The 21,611-nt window shown below is 46.6% G+C and overlaps 1 protein-coding gene across 1 annotated transcript in view; it reads right to left on the minus strand.

Annotated features, from left to right (window-relative positions):
* LOC146187805 (uncharacterized) overlaps nucleotides 1–21,345 on the minus strand; it is a 199,577-nt gene extending 178,232 nt beyond the window's left edge. The window contains exon 1 of the mRNA XM_084603536.1: nucleotides 20,724–21,345. The gene's annotated coding sequence lies outside the window, so the exon portion shown is untranslated. The remainder of the gene's footprint in view (nucleotides 1–20,723) is intronic.
* Between the last annotated feature and the right edge of the window lie 266 nt (nucleotides 21,346–21,611).

Consider the following 21,611-nt stretch of genomic DNA (forward strand, 5'->3'; position numbering starts at 1 on the left):
CTTCCTCGAACGCCGCACCACACAGCATATAGAAGCAGACGCAGTACAGCAGGCATAAGCGGCGTTTCAAATTGGTTTACAATAAAGAAAAGGTACTGTACATGCCACATATCTGAACCAAGCAGCAAGGAAAAGGAGGAATGTAGGAGTGAAAGAAGAAAGAGGGAGAGAGAGGTCCCGTAGTGGAGGGTTACGGACCACCGCGCTGAAAGCCTTTCGCCTCATGGTAATTTAGGGGTCCAAAGTGCCCCACGCACTTTCTTTTTTTACAAGGGATAGGCCGGCTCCTGATCACGGGTGGTGGCCGGCAGGCCGTACCTGACGGCGACCGCTTCTGGACAGTAAACCAGCCTCCTTTGTTAGGCCAGTTCTGAGCTGGAGACCGCGATCTCCCAACTCTCATTGTCCGAGAGGCCCCACTTGAGGGGGGGGGGGGGGGTTGAAACCCTGAACATATGAACGTAATAAGTTCGAAATGTAGCCCTCGGGGCACCGCAAACAGAACATTCGGTTTAATAATTAGACGGGGAGAAGAGCGCCAGCAGTGCTGGAAAGGGAAAGACCTGAAGGCGTCTCCATGGTATGTTGTGGTTTAGTTAGAGGGCGCTGTGGTGGAAGGTAGTTGACCCTGTAGATGAAGCGGAAGGCAGCGACTTTTTGCGTCGGTGTTGCGTACTGAATGCACGTCTAGATAGATTTGATCAAGAAAGGGGCAGTTTAGTGTCTCGTGTGGAGGATTTAGAAAGTGAAGTACGTTTGCTAAGGACGGAAAATCAGAAACTGCATGGACAGCTTACTCAAATTGAAAAAAAAAAAGCGCCGACTTTGTCCTTGGAACCAACAAGGACGAACATTCCAATGCGGGCCACGTGGCTGGGGCCAGCACTGGCATGGAAGGCATAAGCAAAGTAGGTCAGGCGGATCCGAACCGTCAGAGTTTAGAAGCAGCTAAGACGCGGGAAAAAAAGGAAGAAGTAAGGAAGAATGAAAATCCCAGAGATAAGGACACAGATAACCGAAAGCAGGAGCCAACAGTAGGGAGAGGGAGAGAGAAGGCCCAGGTGCTTATCGCCGGAGATTCTAACATGAACAGGTGCAAGCGAGATATCTTGGAACGTGTAAGGGGTGATAAGAGTGTTGGTTGGAGCCTTCCCAGGGAGAACAATTAGGGCAGTGCTAAAAGAGAGTAAAAATAGGCTGTTGAAGAATTCCGCAGAGCGCAGTATGGTAAATAGCCGCGGGCCTAAACGATCTCCTAAATGGTGACGCTGCAGGAGTGGTGGAAAGTTTAGCTAAGGGAGTTGACGAGATCAGGGAGACAGCACAGCAGACGTAGATAGTTGTATGCACAGTACCAGAGGTGCTAGGATTGAACGGAAAGATGGAAAAGGACGTGGTGACAGTTAATCAGGACATAAGAAAGTTAAGCCTGGAGAAGCGTTTCGAAGTGGTTGAGGTAAACAGGGAGGTACATAAAGCAGGTTTTGGTAGGGCTTTTCAGCGAGATGGCATTCATTTTAACAGAAGGGTCGGAGCAGAGATCTGCTGGCGCTTGGCAGGCAGGGCTGTAGCTTTTTTAGGGGGTCCGCGTGGACGTCATGCACAGAGGTAGTTAGAAGTGAAGCAGAAGAAAATGTAATAATGGAGGCTGAGCCCCCAAAAATGGCAAAGAGTAGGTCGAGAAAGAAAAGTACAAAAAAGAAATTTAACACTAGGATCAGCTACATAAACATGCAAGGAGGTAGAAAAAGAGCGAAATGGCTAGAGATAGAACAGCACTTGAAAGATGACAAAATAGGTGTGTACGCTCGTTGCGAGACTCATAACAAGGATCTACAAGATCCGCCGTTTATAGAAGGCTACGCCTGGGAAGGGTGCTACAGAACGAGAACGTAAAGAAAGGCTGGAGGGGTAGGTATGTTGATACACCAGGGAACAAATTGGCAAAGAATTAAATCATCCTGTAAAGAACATATCTGGGTTTCAGAAAAAAGTGCCGGCATAAGGACATGGCTAGGGGTAGTTTATTTAGGAACAGGACATCAATGCAGGCAAGGAAACAGCAAGAAAACAGGGATCTTGTTGAATTTCTCAGTGACGATATAAGCCAGTTTGGAAACGGGGCCAATATTATTCTGCTGGGGGACATGAACGGCCACATCGACGATCTGGATGGATACACGGATTGTAACCGGAAGCTAATGCTAGATTTCTGCGAGCGACATGATCTAGTTATAGTAAATAGAGAAACAAAATGTGAAGGCCAAATCACGTGGGAATTCCCAAACAGGCAGACGACCATTGACTATTGTCTAATGTCGCAGGAAATTTATAGCAAGGTCACAAAAATGGAAATAGACGAAGAAGGGGAGTGTAGTCTGGGAAGTGATCATAAACGTATTAGTCTGCAGATGGGGCCCTTGATGAAAAGAGAAATGGAACTTAGACAAAACGTAAACGCAAAATTAAACGACGATCAAATAGAGCAGATAGCAGCAGACATAGAGGAACCAATAGAGAAAAGCCCCATGGAAGACTGGGATTATGAACAGGAAGAACTACTCATAAGGAGTAAAATTCAGGAGGTTAAAGTAGCAAACCGCTGGAATGGAAAGAGGAAGCCACGGAGCTGGTGGAATAAGGAAATCAGGGAAGCTATTGAACAACGACGGGCTGCTTCAAGGGAACACCGAATGGCAAAGAAAGCACAGGCTTCTCAGGAGGAAATCGACCAAAAATGGGAATCATATCGACAAAAGAAACTTCAAGTGCAGGCCCTCGTCCGAAGTAAAATAAGACAGTCCACCGATCGCTGGATGGCTGATATACACGATGCCTCTAGAGGCGGAGCAAGACAATTCTGGAACAATATAAGCTGGCTAGGGAAGAAGAATCAAAGAAAGCAAGATCGGATTCAAGATAACGAGGCAAATTGTTTAAAGGGAGACAACGCAGTGAACTACATTACATCAGTTATAGCCGAGTCATTTAAGAACGACGATAGGGTAATCTCCGCAAATCAGGAAGCAACACGAAGTAGCAGAATACAAACCACCTTAGAACTGACCAATCTAAACTGGCAAAAGGCAGATAAAAATATTCCTAAAAACACATCTACAGGAATAGATGGAATTCCGATCAAGCTGATTAATGAACTCGGTCCAAAAAGTAAGGAAACGTTGTTAAAAGCTTTGGAAACAGTCATAACGAATAAGCAAATTCCGGACAGCTGGCGGCAGAGTAAAATGAATTTGATTTATAAATTGAAAGGAGAAACGATGCACATAAAATCCTACAGGCCGGTTACCATAACATCTGTTATGTACAGGTTAGCCATGCAGGCGGTGAAATTAAAGGTGCAAGCATTGGTTGAAAGTAACAATATACTCGCAGAACTTCAGAACGGCTTTAGAAATGGTAGGCGCTTAGGTGATAGCCTGTTCGTGCTTACCCAATGCATCGAAATATCTAGAGTGGAAAATAGACCTTTGTATTTGGCCTTCCTGGACATAAACGGGGCGTGCGACAACGTAAGCAGGGAACTCCTGTGGAACATAATAAAAGAAGAAGGTATCGGTTATGAGATAATAGAGTTCCTACAGGAAATATACCGGGATAACAAAGTAGAAATTACGTGGGAAGGGATAAGAAGTACGGAGGATGTCAAAGTATGCAAAGGAATAAGACAAGGCTGTCCTCTATCACCGGTGCTGTTCATGCTTTATATGATAAACCTGGAACGGAGGATACAAGACAGTAACCTAGGTTTTAACCTGTCATATCGATTAGGTGGAAAGGCGGTAGAGCAGCGCCTCCCCGGTTTGATGTATGCAGACGATATTGTGCTGCTAGCTGAGAGTCTAGAATTGCAAACTCTAGTTAAGTATTGCGGAGACATAGGGGACGCTCTAGACTTCAGGTTTAGCGCAGTTAAGTCGGGTCTGACGATTTTCAACCGCTCAACTGATCAGGGTCTTAAAATACAAGGCCATGAAATACCCAGAGTAGCAGAATATAAATATCTGGGGATATGAATAAACGAAAGATTGGCATACATTGGAAAGCATGAGCAATCACTTAAGGCCAAAGGGTGAAGGAATGCGGGGATAATGAAGCATAGGGCATTGTGGGGATACAATAGGTATGAGGTATTGAGGGGTATTTGGAAAGGAATTATGGTGCCCGGACTTACTTTCGGAAATGCGGTTTCGTGCTTAAAATCAGAGGTACAGTCGACATTAGAAATAAATCAGAGAGCCGTTGGACGATTAGCACTAGCTGCCCACGGCAAAACTACAAATGAGGCAGTACAGGGAGATATGGGCTGGGCATCTTTCGAAGTACGGGAAGCTCAGAGTAAAATATTATATGAGGAACGCCTGAGGACATTGAACAGTAACAGAAGGGCAGCTGAAGTATTTAAATACCTGTAATTAAAAAGCGTTGACACACAATGGAGGAAAAGAACTAGGAAACTAACTAGTAAGTATGCTAGTCACAAGGACGGAGAAATAAAGAGCGTTAAGCAACAGGTGAAAAACACAGAATGTTAAAATTGGATAAATTCGATGGAAAAGAAACGGAGTGTGGAATTATACCGAAAGTGGAAAATGCAGATCAGGAAGGAAGATTTCTTTGATAACTCAAGAGGCAGTGCCCTACTTTTTGAAGCTAGATCAGGGTGCCTTAGAACACGCAGCTACAAAAAGAAATTTAACAATGGAGATGACGCATGCACTGTATGTGGAAACTCCAGTGAAACAATTGACCATATTATACTCGAATGCAATGGGATCCATCCGGAAGTTGATGCAGGCGCAATCACTGTTCCTGAAGCTCTGGGGTTTAGAGATAACAGTGGCCGGGTGAATAAACCGGCGGTGGAAACTAGCAAAAAACGGCTGGAAGATTCGTGGCTTAAAAGTAGAGAAGTGACATAATGTTAGTAATGTAGGAGCAAAATTTAATAAATAGAATGATGGTTTAGTTAACCATTCTAAATAAATAATTAAGATATAGGGAGAAAAATTAGCATGATAGCTACTGCTACCACCCCGTTTCAAAGGGGACGCTCCTATATTCCATCCATCCATCCGTTGAGCCCGGAAACTGCACTTCAAAAACTTGCTTGCCCTTCTATGCATTGTACGGGATGGATGCATGGAATATCGGAGCGTCTTCTTTGAAACGGGCTGGTAGCAGCTGCTATCATGTTCGTTTTTTTTGTATACCTTGAGTGTTGTTTTAGATCAGTTGACTGTACCACCATTCGATTTATTGAAATTTTGTATGGATGGATGGATAGATGGAATGTAGGAGCGTCGCATTGGAAACGGGGCGGTAGCAGTAGCTATCATGCCCATTTTTCTCCCTATACCTTAATTATTGTTTTAGATATACCTTATACCTTCAGATAGATAAATTAAAACAAAAATTAGCGAAGAAAGAAAAAGGGGAATACGCTCGCGCTTCATTAAGGTTTAGCCAATCGGCTAGGCGTCGTTAAATATAGTGCTCCATTACTGAGCAAGTCAATTTTGGAGGTGTCGACTGCTATCAGCATTCTTTTTCCTGTAGTTCTCGTCCTGCTTACTCCCTTGAGTGTCGTAAATCTGAGCACACGCGTGAAGGTGGCGCCGGCTGCGGTGGGACTACCTGGCACGACATTACAAGATGATAGATGGTCTTCGCATCATCACACGCACGCATGGCGCCTCCTTCAATTCCGGTGTTGCACCGTAGCGGTGGCGATACACCAGTGTTAGGAGCGCATCAGCACGGGCCTCAAGGAGCAACGCACTGCCAAAACCTTCGTGGTATATTTTTTAGTTACGACAGCTGTCTTGTTGGCCCGGCCGAGTGGCGCTCTCTGGCCTTCGTATTATGCTCTGCCCGCGTGAGTCCTCACTCCGGTGCAGATCAGCGCTGACATTGCTTTCTTCGAACTCACAACTCGTACTTCTGAAATTTGGTGAAGGTCTTGCGTGGTTGCTAAGTGCGGGAGAAAGGAAAACACCAGAACACAAAGTAATGTCTATTTTGCAATAATGACCACGTTTCACCGAGTCGGTTTAACACGAACGTTGATCGCGAAAGCGCAAATAAAGACAAGGTCTGAGCTCTCGTGTGTCCGTCCTTTCTTTGCGCTTTCACGATAAACATTTATTGTGCTTTGTCCCCGTTTTCTTGCGGTGTTTCTCCAGCACTCTTACAACAAATTGGAGCGTACTTAACAAGGTTGCCTATTTAATTTAACTTATAAGGCCATTTACTCGTGTAATAAAAAATATATTTTCTGTAAAAACACTACTATCCTGAACATGTGGTACTCGACGTATTCATTTGATGTATCGAGCGCCTTTTCTTTGCTACTCCTAATCTTATATTAGGTGTTGAATCGCAAGTGTCAAGTATTTATGAAAGCAGGGCGCTCGGGACATCAAATGAATATTGTCACGTGGTGGTGACCAGGGTCGATGACACAAATGAAGAGTCGGTGATTGCACAGAAGAAACTCTTTATCGGGCTGACTAGCGCCCGCAAAAGAACTAAGCAACTCGGCGGCGGCGATAGCAACAAACGTGCTCGTCGATCGTCGAACAAAGAATCCCCGTCGCACTCGTCAACGCTCAATTTAAAGGCTGCTAAGAACAATCTAGACAGCGTCGCAACTGCTACAAGCACAAGCTGGAACATTGTAGAAAGGTACACGAGTGGCCGGAATCTTCGAGACAGATCTCAGTACATCTTGCGCTACAACGAAGCTGATAAAGGTGCGTCTCGCGACTCGATGTCGCGAGACGCAACACGCGAGACGAGTGTTGCCAAATGTCGGTGAGCAAAAGTAGCTAGATGGCAGAGTGAAAGTAGCTAAAAGTAGCTAAAAAATTTAGCAAGGAGCTAGAAGTAGCTAGATTTTTTCCCAAGAAGTTTTATTTTATATTTTGGATATATAATGCATTTATTGGCAGCTATATTATTGTAAAAGTTAAACGCAGCTATCAAGACATGGTTTCCTGCAGGCGACTACGCATGACAAGTGCTAACTAACGAACATGGAGGAAGGAAAGAACTTGTTTGCTTCCGTCCTTCCTTCCTTTACGCTAACGAATAACGAATGATAAATGTGCTCAGGATTCGATTCCGATAATTTAGGCAGACGTAGTTTTCGCAAAGCGTTAAAGCTTGCGCGCTAAGAAAAGATTAGCTGCGAATGCACCACTGCTCTGTAAACATGTAAAGAATGGACTTTTATCTACTTTTAGTGCGCACACAGAGGCCTATGAACGGAGAGTTATGAAAGGTTTAATGACTGTCCAGGCGATATCTTCAGTCCGCGACTCGGCGTAACTCGGACCGGTGGGCCTCTAATTATCCGCTCGGCGCTGACCGCACATGATCCGCAAAGAGTCGAATCAGACAGTCGATTCCAGGCGCCTTATGGTCGCCTCGCAGGGAACGTTAAGAGTAAGTAATAGGAATGCGTACACACATGCACAATAGTGTACCGCGAGCACGACTTCGATGCTCATCGGAGCCCCCGCGCTGCGCGATAGGCGACACCCGTCAGAAGCTACGCCGCCACATCAGCCGCATGGCCTCGCATCTCTTTACTTTGTGAGCTATTTTTTTTTCTTTTTCCCGCTGAGGCAAACATGGAGGAAGCTGCATGGAAGCAGAGGCGGCGGAGGCATACCGACACCCCCTAAGTGGCGCCTTGTATTGCATCCTCCTCCTCTCTCTTTTCAAGTGTTTCCTTCTTTCTCGCAATATATCCAATATATCTTTGTCTGGTTTGCGTCTTGTTTAAAAACTACCAGATGGCGCTATGTGCCAGACGTCAGTATCATCATGTGTAGCGTCTGTGGGAAAATGTTTCACGCCAGAATAGTAATTTTCCAAAATGTAGCTAGATTTAAGCTAAATTTCACCAAAATAGCTAGATTTGTAGCTAGATTTTGAAGAAAGGAGCCAGAACAGCTACTCGTAGCTAAACTAACTTTCTTGGTAGCTAGTTGAGTCCAAAAGTAGCTAAATCTAGCTACAAAGTAGCTAAATTGGCAACACTGCATCGAGCATTAATAAAAAAAGAATACAGAACCGATACGCGATCCAGAATCAGAGTGATAAGGCCGGCGGCTGTTAAAAACAACAAATACTGTTTTGAAGGTTTCGCGGCAATATGTCGAGTACAGCACGTTCAGGATAGTAGGATTTTTAGAGAAAATATGTTTTTTATTCCACGACTAAATACTTTGAAGTCATTACCTATTTTTCGAATTAACGCAATTGAGGGTTTACTTCAAGTGAGCCTTTGAAGACACTGACTAGGTGATGGTATATCAGTTCTGTTCATGTATTAAGCACGGGCGAGACATAATAAAAAAATGGCCGTGGGTTAGCTCACCTATGTCATGATATACGTAGCGAAAGCATATGTGCCTGGCGCTGGGATGCCTACTCCTCTCTAATCCAATTTAATCTCATTATATCCAGTGTAATCCAATCCATTCCAGCCTAATCTAATTCAATCCAAATCAGTCCAGTCTAATCCACTCTAGCTCATTTCAGTGAAATAAAATCCAACCAACGCTGTCCGATTGAATCAAAACATGTGCAATCGAATCTTGTCCAATCCTGAGTAAACGCTCGCCCAAACCGTTCCGTTGATTAGCCTATCATCATCACTGTGATGCTCCTCACGCTGGAGAAGGAGCTCCCCTACTCACTATGTCAATCTATGTGGTTGCATTAAAGAAGAGGCATCTCCTTCTGGTTGCTTCTTGATTGCCAGATGGCGCGATGAGCACGCGGCGTCCGCCCGCTGCGGCGATTCCTAGGCGGTGCTTCCCGCCACGCGAAACTCCTCGTTCGTGGCCAAGGTAGCTTTCACTACAAAAGACATATCTTAACCTCCGTATTCAACAACACCTCGACCCAAGTCAAAATTAGTGCAGAAGATGATCTCAATTGTCTCGCAATGACCTCTAGAGGCGCCATTGCGCTCCGAAGCCCAACCAAACGAAATCGTGTCTGCACGAAACAGCTCCAGTACAACTATGATGATCTGTTCACCCGATAACTCTTCTCTCCCGGAAAGGAGACAGCTCCCGCCTCACCTGGAGACTTCACAGATAGAGCATCCAGGAACCCAACTTCTGCGAGTAGGTTAGGTACCACAAGATTCTACAGAACTCTACGAGTAGAGTACCTACGGCAATCTATCCACAGGCGAATTATTCTCTGTTTAAGGAAGAAATATTCTGCAGAAGGCTTTTTTCACAACATCACACATATCCATGTGATGTAGTGCATAAAGTGCAACCAGCCAACATATATCCCATACTATGTGACTATACCTAGAGGACGCGCAAGTAGGCAAATCGAAAATTAGGGAGACGTGCAAGCTTCGCCTTAAGAATAGACGTGATGGCGCCTTTACAACTTCCTTTTAATATCGCAAATTTGTTTCTAGTTTACAAAGGATTATAAATAATAATTGGTTCCCAGGAAGTGCAAGGCGCAATACCTGTCTCACTTATTTTTGTGGACGCAACAGAACTGTAAGAGAAGGGAGAAAGATGGGAGTGAAAGCTGAAACATAGAAAGAGGAGCCGTAGTGGAGGGATTTGGGAGTAATTTCGACCAGTTGGGGATCTTCAACGTTCACTGATATCGCACAACTGCTTTTGGTCCTACGAGGCTGGGAATGGTAGGCCCCCGTCGTTTGCGACGAGGTGTCGACTGCCACCAGCGGTTGTACCTGCTGTAGGCCGTCATAGCAAGCCCAACCAAACGAACTCGTGCCCGCACGAAACCATTTCAGTATAACTATGCTGATCTATTCACCTGCTCACTCTCCTCTTCCAGAAACGAGACAGCTCCAGCCTCATGTGGAGACTTCAAAGATAGAGCATCCGGGAACCCAACTTGTGCCAGTAAGCTTTGGTAAGGTACCTCAAGATTCTACGGCACTTTACGACGACTGCTGTGACGCGCGTCTTTCTCACTCCCTCTTCTTATGTCTTTTTTCTCTATATTCTACTCTGTCCGCACGAGGCAGCGGAGGTGGGTAAGCTAGAGAAGCAGTAGCAGGTCCATACATTTTCTTTTCCTTCTTTTTACAGTGGTGGTGGTGGTGAAAACATTTATTATGTGTATAGAGAGGTATAGACACTAGGTGGGATGCCTAGATACGCACTCCTTTGGCGTTTGTCGCTGCCCGGACGTGCTGCATAAATACCTTTTGGGCCTCTAGGGTGCAGCAGCCGGACAGGGTCGCCTCCCAGTCCTTTCAAGTGGGGTTGGGGATAGGGGGCAAAGATGGGTTTTTCTGGCAGGCCCACACCATGTGGTAGGTGTCATACACCTGCCCACAGTGCGAGCACAGCCCGTCAAATTGCGGATCAAAAAGTTTAAGAGTAGCCGGGCACAACATTGTATTGGTGAGCAGGCGCAGGAGCACCCGATCGTTAGCCTTCCCCAACCCTTTGCATGGGGTGGGAAGAGTTTGGTGAGTGGATCTGTAATATTCACATATTTCTTTAAATTTGTAAGCTGGGCTGAATTCACAATCCTGGTCCGCGTCGGGTCCCGTGTGAGATGCCCGGACAGAGAGCGCGCAGGCGGCGTCGTCGGCTGACTCATTCCCTTGGAGACCTTGGTGACCTGGAGCCCAAACGAGAGCTCGAAACGCGGGATCCGAATCTGGAATACAATTTTGGTAGATGCGGTAAGCTGCGGGGGAGCAGTCCACCCTTGCTGGACGTTCCGACAAGCCCCTCGCGAGTCAGTTATTATGTATTTGGAGGAGGCGTCAGAGGCTGTGAGGGCGATGGCAACCTCTTCTGCGTGGGTTGGTGACTGGGCCTTGAACGTAAGGCCGTCTACTGTTTTGCCCTTGTGGATGACTGCGGCTGTGTATTATTACCCCTAGGGTTCGGGCCGGAGACGTTCATGTAGAAAACTCCTGGTTTGTTTCCATAATGGCGGTCCAAGGCTTCCGCCCGCGTCAGGAGCCGATGATTATGGTCCTCTCTGGACATGTTGGCGGGGAGAGGCCGCATATGGAGGGCATGTCTCCATTTTTCGGGAATGCGACATCTCTACTGTGTGAGTTGGGTGTATCGGAATTGAAGTCGGGCAAGAAGACGCGGCGACCAGACCCTGTCTTAGTCAGATGCGTGTACTGATTGGTGAGGTGGGCTTCCCGAAGCTCCTTGAAAGTATTCACCACACCCAACGCCATGAGACGGCTGGTAGAGGTGAAGACCGGGAGGTTCAGTGCTCGTTTCATGATTTTACGGAGGATAATTTCAAGAGTATCCTCCTCCTGTTGCCGCAGGTGGAGGTAGGGAGTCGAATACATGATTCGACTGGTCACGCATGCGTTCACCAGCCGCAAGGCGTCCTTGCATCGTAACCCACCACGCTTGCTGGAAACCCGGCGGACCATGCGGCTCACCTGGTCCGCCACGTGCCGGAGCTTGGCGAGTCGCTGGTTGTGTATAAAGTCTAGGAACTCTGATTTTCTTAGTCTTGAATGGATTCGCTTTGCAAGAAGAGATTGATTCGAGTCGGGGAGCATGAGCGCGAGGGGTGCAGATGCGCGAATTCAGATTTTTGCGGTGAGCATTGGAGACCACAGCCGCGGGCATAGTTGTCCACTATGCTAACAGCCGTCTGCAGGCTGGTCTCCATGTCCCCCAGACGCCCTTTCGTGGTCCAGAGGGTGATGTCGGCGTACAGCGCGTGCCGCACCCCTTCGACCGCACCCAACAAAGCAGGTAAGCGCATCATTGCAACGGTGAATAGCAAAGGTGACAGCACTGCGCCTTGCGGAGTACCCCTCGTGCCGAGCAAAAAAGGTCCGTAATTTTGGTCCTGTGCAATTGAAAGTGTTCGTACCACTGTTCGTTTGACTGAAGTGCGTGAGTATGACCTCGTGTGTTACATTGTCGAATGCCCCTTTGAGATCCAGGGCGAGGACGATTTTGTCTTTTCTTGTGCCTACGATGGGGTTCAGTATTTCGCGGTCGAGTTGGAGCAGGACATCTTGTGCTGATCTGTGTGGGCGAAATCCGAACATGGCGTCCGCGAAAGTGTTGTGTTGTTCAAGGTACTCAGAAAGCCGATCCCGCACCATCGTCTCCATCAATTTGCCGACAAACGACGTAAGAGAGATGGTCGGAGGTTGTCCGTGTCTGCTGGTTTCCCAGCTTTGGGAAAACAGGCGAAGAGAGCCGCCTTATGGGAAGGGGGTTTCCCCCGTCCAGATCGCATGGATATAGTCAAGAAGGCACTGGTGCGCCGTTTCAGGGAAGTTCGCCAGAAGTTTGACGGTGACCTCTTCCCTGCCCGGCGCAGTGCCCTTCTTCATTTTGGCCAGACTGGCCCGCAGATCGTGGAGCCGTAATGGGTTATCCAATTCCGAGTTTTCCCTGCCTGCATAGGAATAGGCCGATCCGCGGTGGTCCTGAATTGTGCACAGGTAGCGATCGCGTAGCACCACTGCCAGCTGGATTGTGTTTCCTTGGAATGAGTGCATGGCTTTGTGTAGGTGTTTCTGCGTTTCCGTGCGCGTCTGTGTTGGATTGATGAGGGCTCGGGAACTCCGGCACCGTAGTCGGGAATATTAACCACAGCACCACTGCGGCAAGGCCTAAAAAAATACAATTGGCTTTTTCCAGAAAGGAAGGCCCCGTATCTGTCTCACGCACACTGTCGCGTACAACACACTGTACGCATGCTTTTGGAGGAACTACTATCTTAGCCTGTTCAAAAAGAAGAAAGATAAGAGCAATAATAGGAGCCTTTGAGATATCGCCGGCAGAAGAAGACAAGAGTGCAAGCATACTATCAAGCGAGGAAATAAGAATGGTAGGTGCGTGAGAATTTGACACTGCGGATGGCCTGAGTTTGCGAGATGCCTTTGAACCGAGCGTGTTAATGAGCTGCTTTAAAGGGAAATTATTTCTTAGCTCATGGGCAGCGGAAATGCGGGCTGGAAATTTCCACAGAAAGTGTTTGCACAAACTGACACTAAAAAAAGCATTCTTCCTCCACCTGGGGTCGAACCCCTATCCCTCCAATCCCCAGCCGAAGGCTACAATCACGGCGCCACGCCGGGTGCTTTTCTTTCTTTATTGTATGGAAAAACTTCCGAGGGACAGTACCAAACCGCTCATGCCTCAAATCACTGGGCTGCTTAATCGAAGCCCTCTAATAATCCGGTAATTAACCACATCGAATTCTTGAGAAACCGAACGTAATTGTACTTGTCCAGCGTGAGGATGACATTAGCAACCAGAAAGCAGATGTAGTTAGTGATATTGATAACATTGATAGGTATTTGATAATAACGCTGCAGTTAGTGGTAAGGGCCACTGTAGTATCGATGACAATGACGGCATATTAACATGATAATGATAGCGGTAGTGTTGAAAGTGCTTGTGTATAGGGATGATAATGGTGATGTAGGTAGTGAAAACAGCCTTGTATAATGGCTCTCGCCATTTCCATTCTTATGCAGACTTAAGCGCAATCCTGAAATTGTGTCCCTTATGCGAATAAACCATACTTGTCAGTGCGCGCTTTTCCTGTACACCTCGGACGTTGTGGGCTTTCCCATATGTCCAGTTTTCCTAGTGTAGCGCGCAATTTCTATAGAAAGCACCTACTGCTTTCGCGCCCCGAATGGTAGGGCAAACCTTAAAGAAATTATGCCTGGCGAGATGGACAATAATTTGCAGTAATATTCGATGCCAGCCATTTCCACAGGAAGACTTGTGACAAGCAACACTGATCACTAGCCATTGTACCGCATCCAGGGACCGAAGAAGCCGCTTGAACAATTCCTATCACCTCACATGACGAGAATGTAGCGCTCTGTCCGGTCTTTGTTTGCTGTTGTGTCGTCTCTGTAGCGCTTATATAAGTTGACGAGATCCTGGCCGAAGCCGTCGGCTCACGACTACGCGACCATGTTTACAGACAATGCAGTGACAATGAGAGCGCAGTCGCCCTAGGCTCCCTGTCACTGCAAAGAGATGATACCACAATCGTCCCAGTGGCCGGGCCGAGACATGAGCAGGTGTGCCGGGCCTGTCCGGCCCATGCATGAAGCTGCGGCCAGGGTGAAATCGAGGTTAATGTTCCGGACCCCGTTCCAGCTTGGGTCCGTACACAGCGGCCAATATCGTAGTGTTAACCCGACAGCGATAAATGCCCCGTTCCTCTGAAATCCGGCTTCGGCGGCTGTTAGCCGACGTTGTCATTATCAGCGAAAAATCAAGACCACAGCGCTGACAGGTGGCAACTGCGAGCTGACGAGGCCAAGCACTAACTGGGTGTAGAGTTAACCGACATTACGTTTGGCAGCAGCTGCTAACCCCGGCTTCTCCTTCCATATGAGAAAGTGATATCAGGCCTGCCAGGACTGTTGCACTCACATTAACCCATGCATGTACGTTCATACGGCTTGGCTAGAGCGGGCTTTATATGTGGGCTGGTAGCCTAGGGTATCGCATCATACCCTTAGAGGCGGTTGTTAGTGCCCCGCCCCTCCATGTTTTCTTTTTTTTTCATTCAATAATGTGTAGCGAAGTACACACTTGGAGCGTTATAGCAGCGACACGAATGAAGCAGTCATATTGTTGGCTGAGAAAAAAAAAGTTAACATTATTCAAAAATATTTATTTATTTACGTATTACCCGTATCCGTGGCTGAATTAAGGGGCACAATTACTTAGCTAGGCTAAACGGGTTCGATTGTGACCGGGCGACCGCGTTTTGATTGTAGCAGAGAGCACGACACCGTTGTTCCGCTCGGTGCCAGTGAAAGTTAAAATCGCCAGGTGGTCCGAATTCCCGAAGCCCTCCAGTAATTCGCATGGGACGTAAGCAAACCCCCATTTTCCCCCTCAATTGGAAGCGGGCCATTTCAGTCGTGAATTCTGTTGTCTTGCGCGTAGACGGGGGAATAATGAACCGCTCAACCAGTGCGCGATTCCCGCCGCGGTGTTGTTTCGCATGGGTTGCGCGTGTGAACGAAAGACCAACGACCCTCTCGACGTCAGTCCTCTCCTTTCTGCACCGGCCAGCTGTGTGGGAGAGATGACCGCACCGCGCCGATGAGCGGCCGCCACCGTCCGAGTCCACTTATAATAAATAGTTTCTTGTGTTCGTCAACGCCTTGTTTCTTCAAGCCAACAGCGGACATAACAAATTCAATCGTTGGAACTGTGTCAATTAAAAAATTCGTTCTGTGCTACCAAGTCAATAAATGTTTAAACATCGTATGCCGCATGAACGATTAAGAATTTTGAGGAAAGGCGAGTTGGTTTGTTACGCGTGTCTGTAACCCATTTGATGTTTTCTTAAAAGTTCCCATTTCGTCGGTTATCAGTCCACCACGAGACCACTGCTCAACAAGATCTTGTGACCACGCCTAATTTTCGAGTTCTTTTTTTGTGCTTAAAAACGAAATATCTTCTTATCTTTAGACTATCGGTGATAGCATCCGACACCTAAAAAAAAAAAAAAAAAACTCTTAGGTCTCGCATGATGTTGCCTACCTGCGGATGAGTTCTTCCTGGTTCAATTATCAATGTTTGTTATGCGTTGTTCTCTTTAAACGCTACAGTAACGGGCTATAAAAGGCGTGATCTTTCGGAGATAAAAGCCGGCTGAGCGTTAACGCTTGTTTGTTTTGTGTGTCGTTGTGGTTGTCTTTGTTTGCGATATAACATTTAACATATAGCATGCTGAAACATGCCTAAGATGTTCTGATATGTATCGTGATAAGCAACCTTGCCTTGAACGCGCAGATCCGATGGTGCTCCGCAGAGATAGTCAGCACCATCCAACGTTAGGCCCTGTGTTTGAATTGTGCGTTCCGTGCGCGTGTTCGGCCAAAAAAAAAAAAAAAAAAAGCGGTGCCTGTTCGTTGGTTCTCGGCCTCATTCCAGCTCAGTGCTACATTTCATGCTACCGGGTACGCGCTTAATGATATGTAACAGCGGCCGGAAAGCTAGCGCAGTTCGTACGAACAATGAAACAGCTAGGCAAGCAAATGAAATTAATAACTGGTGTTCGCTTTTCAAAAGCAATTGATAGCGGATGACCGCGCATTTAAAACACGCACCAGGCTAAAAGTGCGGGAATCGGTCCTGGTTGGTTGTTTGTTGTCTTTTTTCGTCTTGTCCGTATAGGGTTACCACCACGCACCATTCGTTGCAGGCTTAATTGTTTGACGGCGTGTCTTGGAGCTGAGTTGTCAGATATGGGGGGCACCGTATTTGGTATCCGTACAAATGTATGAACTTGACTCGACATTGACTCAGAGAAATGAGAGCCTACCGTAAACCAGATTAAAATTATGTTTATATGTCCACTCAGAATTGAAACATTAGACCCGCCTTACTTCTCCCCAAAAGGTACACAAACAACGTAATGAAGATAGATTCGCAGGATGAAAGTGACTTTTGTTTTCATTCTGTAGGTCTAGCTGGGTTCATAAAATACGCAAATAGCGCCATATTATGCGGCCTCAATGGTTACGCCCTGAGGTCCAACGATAAGGCATTGTTTATAGAAGAAAAATACAGTGCAGCCCGCATTGTAATTTCTTGTCTACAATTAAACGACGGTTTCTGATTATCTTGCGTGTTTTTTCACATAAATCTGTTCGAAGTTTCCTTGGTTGTCTAGTTTAGGCTGTTGTGAAAGTCTAGAATCACCTGCTATGCTTGTGTTGTAGAAGGTAAATATGTGCTGTGTGCATTTTTTGTTTTTCCGTGCAAGGCTACAATGGTGATTTTTTTTTCTTTTGTAGTTCTCCTCATAACAATGTGTCAGAGTCCAAATACGTGCGCTAGGTTATGAATGTTTTTGTTCTTTAGTTGAAAAGGCAAGTTTTGGTTTTTGGATTGTTTAGAAAGAGCTGGCCATCGTCCGGCGGTGAAAACTACCTTTCGCTTGCTCTCCGATTAGAATAGCACCCATCAGTGGTGCCTGCATTTAGGATCTGAATGTATCGACCTAAAGGGCACACCGAAGATGAATTTAGCCGAGTAACGCGCTAGAGTGTATTACTCTTCATGGCTATGTTTACGCCTGTTTGCCAGGGACAGGCGCATGTATGGCTGAGAGAATAGAATTCAGGTTTGTGGTTTTTTTCCTCTATCCTGCCACTGGATTGTAATTCGCGGCCTCGAGTACGACACCGACTTTGTGGTCAGTGATAAAAAACCTACTGGCGCTGGTAGACACAGAATTAAATAAAATTCATCAAATGTCCGTGACATCACCGCCGTTTGCTTGGGCAAAAACACCCGGCGGCAGGGACACTGTGTTGTAGTTTCCAGACATTCAAGCTCCATTTTCGACAAGGCAAGAGCTATTGGTGTTTTATTCTGAAGGACGTGCGCTATTTGTTAAAGAAAGACGTCAACACTGACAGACATGTTCTCATTTGGTACAGTCTCTCTCCCATATTCAGCTCTGCTATTCCACATTTGTGAACAGATAGCTCGCCGCGCTCTTTGTATGGACTGAATTAAATATAATAACGTCCCCATTGAAACAAAGGGGGGGGGGGGGGGGGGGTTACCACTATGCTTGTTTTTTTTTGCGTATATGCATTTTAAAATTGTTATAAATAGCTCAACTATTTCCTCATTTTCTCTAATAAATTTCGTTCCTGCAAATCGCTTTTTGCTAACCGCAAATTCGTTCGCACGACCACTGGTATCATAAACCCCAGAGAGAGTGGCTCTGCCTGCATCGACATCAGGGTGGATGCCATCCCATTCGAATTCGAGATGTTCGAGTTTCCACGCATTTAACACACATTGCACATGTGTCACCTCCTTAGTTAAATTTCTTTTTGTATCAGCGAGTTCTAAGGGACCCTGATTCAGCTGCAGAGATCAGGGGACTGCCTCTTGAGCTATTGAAGCATCCAAATTTTTACGCTCTCTCTTTCCAGCTGTGTCGACTCTTTCATTGCCTCGCGTGTGGCTGAACAGGGCTCACATAACTCGATAGAACTGGTGCTTGGGCTTACAGCAGGCGCGCAACATTTTTTCTTGTCTCGGTGACAAATCTGCCCTTCCCCCATATTTACCTAGCGTGCACGTTTTGAGAAATTGCCTCTTATTATTTGGATGATCAGCCGGTCTTGGCTGCTCTGGAACAGATTCTGCTTAAATAAGGTGTAACTTTGTTCGCCCTGTCAGTTAATCCATATTGAATGATTTTATAAGGAGAGCGCCAACGCGAACGAAGCTCGAGGCATTTGGCTTCCGTGCGCAGCAGAGGCCGAGCGGCTGGTTTGCTCTCTCTGATTATTCAACATCTTTTTTGTGCCGCCGAGACGCGCAAGCGAATCAGGGACCCTCGGTGTGGATCGGAGGCGGCAAAATGGTCTGGGATTCGGTACCGAAAGATGTTTAAGAGAGCAAGCGCAGGCAGCCCTTTGGAAAGCCACGTTCACCAACCCTTGCGGGAGAGCGCTAGTTTGGGGCAAGGTGGTAACAATATTTAACAACTGTCGAGACTGAGAACTTGCTTTGCAAGTTTACGACAGCCGGTATTTTATTTCGGGGCATTCAAAACCACGTGTGGTCGCCTTCTTATGGTGCTCTACATATATTTTGTCGATGATTGTTGCACCAAGCAAGAGAAAATTTGAGATCCTTTAAATTTAGTGGAGTTGAACTATACAGCACTTGTTGCATGGCTCAATAGATAATGAATGACAAAAGTGCTAAAACGACTTTCGTCGCCAACTGAGGCTTCGCCCTTCACCTTTTTCGGAAATATAGTTTGTTAAAATGTATTCCTAAATTCATTAATGGTTATGAACGCTGACAGGATCAATTGTGCTAGTGTCTCCGCTGTATGAGCAGGGAAAAGGTGTCAGAAACGGCCTAGGAGGAAATAGCTTAGCGGCGCCTAGATGCGTTTCCTTCGGACCTGGGCCGAAAAAGTGAAATATACAGAAGAACGATTAGTTGGAAACTGCTGTAATAGCTGCTAATATTCTTTTCGGTCAACGGAGTCACTTTTGCACGCACATGAGGAAATCTCTTATCGACTGAACTCGTATCTTATCCAACTGAGTATTTAAATAAGAAGTTTGCCTGGTTAGCGAAACGAACTTCAACATAATAATGCAAGACGCATTGCTCCATTCTCATAAGTTTCCCTGCTTCTGCGGACAGTCTCCGGCACTTTTCTATTTATATAATGCCGTTCAATGAGAATAACTTTTATTGCTGCCAATGCTTGGCTCAAAGCTACGGTTCACTGCGTTTATGGGCTGTAAAAGAGATTACTCAGCAAATCTGCTGCGTTGAAGGTTACTAAACGGTGTCTTTAAAACAAGCCACTACGTCTAGTACTTAAACTCCAACTTTAGTCCATACACGAAGTTAGCAAAGACGAAGTCAGCGCGTGGCGTGCTCCTGAAAAAAGCACTCACTCAGGCCAAGTCGAAAGATAGCTGGAGTCAACGCACCGTGAGCATAAACGCATTACCTGGTAAACGTAATGCATGGGTACGCGCTCTGACGAATAAAGGGTTAACTTTCCCAAGAAAGCCGACGACATCAGTACTTTAGGCTGCCAAATAAAAAGAAGGCAGCAAAGAAACACATTTGTCTCCTCATTGACGCACCTTGCAAGGCTGTTTACATCGACGCTATCGCAAGTAATCATGGTGAAGAATATGTGCCATACGCGTTTCCTGAAGCCATTGCAGGCGGCGTTCATTATTTTACTCCGCCACGCGGCTTCCCCCCCCCCTTGTTTTTCGAAGTGTAAGAAAGGTATAGAGAACATAGACTTCATAGTGACTGGGCCCCCCATCATAAACATTGCGATTGGCTTTGGGATCATGTGACAGGATAAGCCCAATGAAATAAAATTTTATCATCAATATAAGCTAAGTTGCTTACGGTGGAACATAAATACATCTCGCATTCACATGCGAATACCTCTGTACAGACCCCTATTTGAATTTATAGTTCGCATTAGGTGAAAACATGCGGATGTCACCTGTCAGTCGATGCAGATGTAGCTTCGCTTTTGTCTGGAACACAATATACCGTTGGACAGTCAGCTGCAGCGGAAAACATTTTGCATATCACTGCCGTCTGACGCGGATGGCAAGTCACCGCCATAAGCACTCTGTCGGCATGAAAAACTTGCGCGCAGACACTCAGGCCATACAGCTGCGAAGGTATTTTGGGGCAGACCTCTAAATTTCTGTTACCAGCAAGATAAAAAAATATTCAACAAAATAAGAACTAGGAAAGAAACCCTATCAGGGTGCTCACAGTCACATGGCAGGAAATAACTACTGGATGCTAATATGTATTTAAAGTATATATTGAATTGCTACTGGCTCAAAAGTCGCGTAATCTCCCTGCAAGCAGCAAGTAAAACAAGTCATCGCGTCCATAAATCTAGGGTTCGTCTGCTTCTTACAGTCCATTTGATCTCTCAAAATTTACTCAAGTTTAAACACCAGTGTACAAGCATGCTGGAAGAAAATCACTGCATAATTTATTATTTTAATCATGCTAGAACTTAAGCAGCGCTCCTACAATACAAAATCTGTCCTTTCATTTATATATGACAGTGATTTTATGTTGATATCGGCATTGCAGGTAAAGCGAGCATGCGCGGAGAGAACAGCAAACTTTCACCGTACTTACCGTTATTAGCAGTTGTCGGGAGCGCTCAATAACGCCTCTGGCGAACCTGACCAGACTTGAAGTTCAACAGACGGCAGATAAGACCAGCGCACAATGGCAAACCAGTTTTGAATAAATTACCATGTCAACACAAACACAGCAGCTGCGGCCGCGTCAGCATTCGAGCGAAGCAGATGGAGAGTTTGCGTGAAGCACCTCTGCCTCTCCCAGGGTGACGAAAAGCGGGACCTTTGGGGATTGCAGATGACTCTTGAGGCGCTCGCCGCTGGAAAAACGCCGAAGGTGGTCCCGGTCGTTTACATTTGAATGAACTCGGTAGGGAAACTTTCGCGACGTCGTTTCCAATGCAAAGCGGAACCGCCTTTCAGTGGTCACCCTGGGAATAGTGCAGGCGAAGACCGATGGCTGACAGACTGTTTCGGAGGATCCTGTTGAAGAATGGGCATCCGGGACGGAAGACGCTAAGGAGGCCACCATCAGCGGCTGCCGAAGCTCGGCTAACAGGTGCTCCGCGAGTCTCTTGGTCGCTCCATCATTTCCGACGAGCGCAGCGCCGCCGAAAACAGCGCGTCGAGGGGGCGGACACGCGAGCAAGCCCGACTAGCGCACCACGCGACGTCACGTTCCGACGCGGACTGGAGCCGCGACCCAGGCCAGCCAGACGCGTCTTCTCCCTTTCCCTCGCGTTTTCCTTTTCTCCCGCGACCCTTCATGTTCAGCCCTCCTCCTCCGCCACCTGTTCTCTCCTCTCCTGTAGCGATGCTTAGCCGACACCTCCCCTTTCACGCACCCGCCACACCGCCAACCTTGCGAGGGAGGCAGCGGCAAAGCACTTTGGTGGAAATCTCCCACCACAAGCAGAAAGAATAAGAGCGTTGAGCATAAATT

This window comes from Amblyomma maculatum, chromosome 5, assembly GCF_055883805.1.
Source record: "Amblyomma maculatum isolate TAMU_Amacu chromosome 5, ASM5588380v1, whole genome shotgun sequence".
Taxonomy (NCBI): domain Eukaryota; kingdom Metazoa; phylum Arthropoda; class Arachnida; order Ixodida; family Ixodidae; genus Amblyomma; species Amblyomma maculatum.